Source organism: Euphorbia lathyris, chromosome 1 (genome assembly GCF_963576675.1).
Source record: "Euphorbia lathyris chromosome 1, ddEupLath1.1, whole genome shotgun sequence".
NCBI lineage: Eukaryota > Viridiplantae > Streptophyta > Magnoliopsida > Malpighiales > Euphorbiaceae > Euphorbia > Euphorbia lathyris.
In genome coordinates, this window is record NC_088910.1 from 39,684,229 (window position 1) to 39,690,103 (window position 5,875).

General features: G+C 32.8%; 1 non-coding gene across 1 annotated transcript; it reads left to right on the plus strand.

Annotated features, from left to right (window-relative positions):
* Positions 1 to 724: 724 nt before the first annotated feature.
* LOC136216140 (small nucleolar RNA R71) lies at positions 725 to 831 on the plus strand. The gene has a single exon (XR_010683132.1). It is a non-coding gene; the product is annotated as a small nucleolar RNA R71 (small nucleolar RNA).
* Positions 832 to 5,875: the final 5,044 nt, after the last annotated feature.

Below are 5,875 nucleotides of genomic sequence, written 5' to 3' on the forward strand. Positions count from 1 at the left end.
TTCCCTCTTTGCGGGATGGAATTGATTTAGCAAGTTGTCCAATTGAACTTCCAAATTATGGATGCTAGATGATTGGTTTTTGATAAGCTGATCGAATTTACTTTCGATCCGTTTAAAACCATCGTCTTGATTACTTACCTTTCCATTCATAGCATCTATAAATTTGTTGATTTTTGAAGATAAAGTGATAATCGTATCTCTTGTTTGATTTTGATAATTATTTACACGATATTGATTAGCATTTGCATTATTATTATTATTACCATCTTTCCAGTTAAAGTTAGGATGATTTCTCCATCCAGGATTATAAGTATTAGAATAAGGATTAGTAGTTTGGTTTTGTCCTTGGACAAAATTTACCTGTTCTATCTCATTCATACCTTCATAATCAATGTCTGTCTGGATCGGATCATTAGGATCGCACGGTGCCATAAACCTATTAACTTTGTGCGATAAGGCAGAAAATTGGGCTTGTAACATCGCAACTGGATCAAGATTCATTATACCTTTAACCGATGATGTACCTGAGGATGATGGTTTCGCCGTTGGTATATGTCCACGCTCTGCGGGCCACATACTGCTGTTGATTGCCATTTCCTCCAAAAGTTCTCTTGCTTGGGCGGACGTCTTCTTCATAAATAAACCTCCAGACATAGCATCTAATGAACCTCTAGTTGTAGGATTTAATCCATTATAGAATGTCTGCATTAAAAGTGCATCTGGCAGTTGGTGGTGTGGGCATAAACATTGAAGTTCTTTAAAACGTTCCCAAGCTTCATAAAGAGTTTCACTATCATTTTGGGTAAAAGACGTCAATTCTTTGATGACTCTTGCGGTTTTTGCTAAGGGAAAATATTTTGATAAAAACGCTTGGGCTAATTGGTCCCAAGTTTCAAATGTTGCAGCAGGCATAGAAGTTAACCAAATTTTTGCCTTATCCTTCAAAGTGAAAGGAAAGAGGTGAAGTTTGATTGCTTCGGCTGTTACATCAGTAATTTTAAAAGTGTCACAAATTTCTAAGAAATTTGTCAAATGGGCATTAGGGTTTTCGTTAGGTAGTCCGTAAAACGTTACGTTGTTTTGCAACATATTAAGCAAAGCAGGCTTAATTACAAATTGATTTGCATTTATACGGGGTCTAACTACACTATTAGTTACACCGGCCATTCCTGGCCTAGCATAATCCATAAGTGTTGGTGGATCGGCCATATTTTCTGGCTGGACTACTTTGGTTTTTAAGGGTGTTTTGTCTTTGTTTTTGTTGAATTTCTTGTTTTTCTTAAGTGTTCTTTCAATTTCTGGATCAAAGGGTCTGGTGACGTGCCCAAACTTCGCGAACTGCACATGAACTTGAAATTGTTACACGAGCCAAACTACCTTCAAAACAAAATTGAAAACAAATATGTTATATAAACTGAAAATAAATAAAATGTAAAAGTTGTATAAAAATAATGTGTAAACCTAGATTCGAAAATAAAATACGAAAAATAAAAAATTTGTCAAAAATTTTGGCGTATCCCCGGCAACGGCGCCAAAAACTTGTTGAGCGATTTCCGTAAGTGCACGGTTTCGCTTGTAGTAATAAAAATATCGATCCCACAGGGATATGTTTTTTAACGAAAAACTTATTTTTGAATCTGTTAATTTCGAACTTGTTAGATTTACTATTGAATGTAAATGAAAAGTGAAATTTGTCTAATTGAATTTAGAAAATTGTTTAATTGAGTTTGTGGACTTTGAGTATTTGAAAATGCTGGAATAAGATTTTATATTAGAATATATCGATTGTTAGAAAGATCTTCTGATTTAGGGATGAATTTTACAAAACAGGAACATTTAGAACTTTTAGAAAAACAAATGAATGTATTCATTTGCATTAAGCAAAGAAAACAACTTAAACTTTGTATCAATTATGATGATGAAATAAATGACGGAACCTCTAATTAAGTGGCTTCGAACGCGACAAAACCCTTTCGGGATAGTTGCCCTTAATCAAATTAAAACTCTTTCGAGATGATAATTTGCCTAAGTGTTCAACAAAGTTTCCTTGTAATGATTTTGAATTTAACTACGTTTTAATGAAAACATCAGCAATCACTTTAGTGGATTGGTTACCATAAGTGCTGCATAACGATTTATCGAATAGAACGGACTTTATTAGATGAAATATAAATTGATACAAGTTTACAGAGAACATGGAGCATCGAGTTCTTCGAGGGCGTGCAAGTGAACGGCTGATCAGTCCTTTCCTTGGGTTTCCTTAGAGGTTGTCAGGCTCAGGGGCGAACACTCTACTCAATCTTCTCGCTGTAACTTCGTAATAGGGATTCGGTCGGCCACTACTAAAATGCAAACTAAAACTGGAACAATGTCTAAACGCTACTGAGTTGTAATTAAACTATAAACAATATGTGTACCTCATCTTGTTTTGTACAGAATCTAATTTCTAACTCTCGAACTATTTTTGCTTAGAACTTAGACATTAGTTCTACGCTCTGATTCTATATCTATATTACATAACATTACATCGCTTTTTCTCAACACCAACTCTTTATTTATAGATGTTAAAGGGTTGAGATTTGAAGTGATGTGTCCCTTGTGAAAAATTGTATCTGTTGGTTAAGAGTTGTGTCCGTTGTGAAAGGACGTCTTTATCCACTTGAACGAACGCGTTTCTTGGATTTCAACATGTGTTAAATGCACTTTGGCAGAATTTCTGCACTTACCGAGAATGGGAATCCTCGGCCGTGAATGGGGGAGCATTAAGTTGAGCTTTGGACGAAGGGAGGAAGTAGCTGAACCACGCGTGTCGCGGCCGCGGGTGGGGGATTCGCTGTCGCGGCATGCTGTGTTTTTCACTTCTTTGCTCTCGTTCGTGTCCTTGACTTGGCGCTTTTGATTTACGTCGTCTTTGACTCCTTTTTGTAGGGTTTTTCTTCTGTTTTAGATCCTTTTTCGTTCCTATTTGGATTTTACCAAATATTTTGGTACCTTGCAAAAAAGAAAGATATTCGAGAGTAAAAGTAATCTAAACAGATATAAACAACACAGATTTATGATAAAAATGATGTAAATATTAATGATATTTTAGGTATATTTTGGGCTTAACATTATCTTTTCAGAGTTAGGTTCGTAAATTAAACTATTTAAGGGTCTGATTAATGAATATGTAGACTTGTCTTTTGTTAAAATAGCATATATAATCTAAATCAAATTCCATTTAGTTATCGATTTACAAAAGAAAATGATAAATAAATATGGGATAATAAAATAAATTACATTACAATCAAATGACACAAATAACCCTAATACATCAATTCTAGTTCTAAAATAATCGGGTAAATTATACCCATGGCCACTAAACTTTACCTATTTTCACATTGTGGCCATTGAACTTCAATTCTTTCTGGTATGACCATTGAACTTTACACTTTGTTACACCAGTGGCCACTGTGAGATAAATTTGCATCTTATATATAAAGGTGGAAGGAGGATCCATTTTTACTTAACCAATGTGGGATAAATTTGCATTCCTTAAATTTCCACTCCCACTGTATCCTCAAGCTTATTTCAACACACTACATATTTTGTTGTTTTCCAATTTGCTATTTTATTCATAAAAAAACAAAGCTGAGTAAATTGAACATAATTCCATTAACTAATTAATTAATTACTATTGTTAGACCATTTGTAATACTGCTTTTTAATATAATAAAAGAAGAAGGTATTGGATAAGTCAGAAGAATGGCCTTTATCTGAAGATGAATTCAATGCCTTGAAGATAAGATTGCAAGTAGAGTGGCATATATCCCTTCCATTTAGGGCCATACCATAGCTCCCTAAAAATGCTGCAACTCGGAATCATTTAAGTCTTGAAGATTCCAACTTGTTTTCCCGCCTTATTAGCCTAGTTTCACTTCATGTTGATTTCATTATCACAACTGCTAGTTTCACTTCATGTTGATTTCAATATCACATTTTGAAGAATCATGTGTAATATTGAACCCTGATCTCCCTCCTTTCCTTTACGTGTAAAATTATATCTAAAGCTCATAGTCTTGAATGATTAAGAAGGTAAATAGATAAGAACAAGGAGCATCCGAAGTAAAAGTAAAAATTAAAATAAGATCAACACATCAGATAATATACAGAATGATCCTAACTAATTGTCTAGTAGATGAAACAAAAATAATATAGAATTGATATCTATAAGTTGCAATGTTTATTTCTAATTAATTAATTAATATAATTATATTAAATTTATTTTTTTAATAAAATAGCAATATAGCTTACTTGACAAATTGAAAAAAACAAATATGTAGCATGTTGAAATGGGCTTAAGGAAACCGTGGGAGTTTAAGGAATGTAAATTTATCCCACATTGCTTAAGTGAAAATCGTTCCTGCTTTCACCTTGTTATATAAGGATGTACACATCCTACATTGCTTAAGGAAAACAACCTCCTCCTTCCAACTTTCTATATATTTGGAAACATGGTTTACAATAGGGTATATTACAGGTACATTAGTTGAATCAGATTCTTAAAGGATCAATAACATTAACACAATTTTTATATAATTGGACTATATATCAATAACATTAACACAAATTTTATATAATGGGACTAAATACATAGTCGGTTCACTATTAAATAGGTCAGGCCAGTTTGGTTTTTTAAAACATTAATATTAACTATTGTTGGACCATTTGTACCACCGTTGATTCATGCTTTTTAATATGATAAAAGAAGATATTAGATAAATCATAGTAAGTAATTAATGTGTGTACATCATTGTTATAGGTCAAGTAGGATCCATTTTTACTCAAGGAATGTAGGATCCCACCGTTTCTTTAAACTCATTTCAACATACATACTTGAACTTTTCCAATTTGCTATTTTATTCATAAAAACAAAAGTTTACATTAATTAATTAACTTAAGGTCTTTGAAAGATATATTTGGTGTTTTCTTTGTTTATTCTATGTGCAAGATCTATACATCGAGCATGTGGTATGCCTAGATAAGCAAAGAAGATACAAATCTATAAACCTAATGTAGAGAACGAAGATGTGGTTTGGTTTGCCTAGACAAGCAAAGAAGAGTTTTATCTATAGATGAATTCAACACAAGAGTTCAACATAAGATAACACATGTATTAATAGAATTTAAAGTTTACTAAGTATTTACCAATGTTTTAAAAACTGGATTGTTAATTAAGAGTCAATAGATTTAACCCTAAGAATCGGATTTAACTAATAAGCCACTATCAAATCAGGTTATTTAAATTAATCAATATGTAAACAATGGCTTCCAAATATATAGAAAGTTGAAAGGAAGTTGTTTCCCTTCAGCAATGTGGAATGTGTGGATCTTATATAACAAGGTGAAAGGAGATGTATTTTTAGTTAAGCAATGTGGGATAAGTCAGGTAAGCTATATTGCTATTTTATTTATTCATAAAAACCAAAGCTATGAGTATTTAACTATGTATCACAACACAACACAACAAACAAAAACTTGAGTGAGTATAATAGCATTGAACAAAGACAGATTATGGTTTATCTGAAATAATACCGTCCAGTGCAGTCGGCCCTGACTAAGAGGAAAACAGCTATCTGCAAGACTTTGAGTGAGCAGAGAAGAATAAAATGTTACTACAAGTTGTTATAGGATATGCAACAATTTTGTAACAAACCTCACAAAGATGGCGATTCTTACTAGCATTTAGCCTTTGGTATCAATCATAATTCACTGCACCACTCCACATAAATCTGCCAAGCACACTCTGAAACTATTAAAAGTAAAGTTAGTTCCATCTCAGATTAAATCATTAACAGAATCCTAATGAAATGAAGCATCTAAGGCATATATGAAT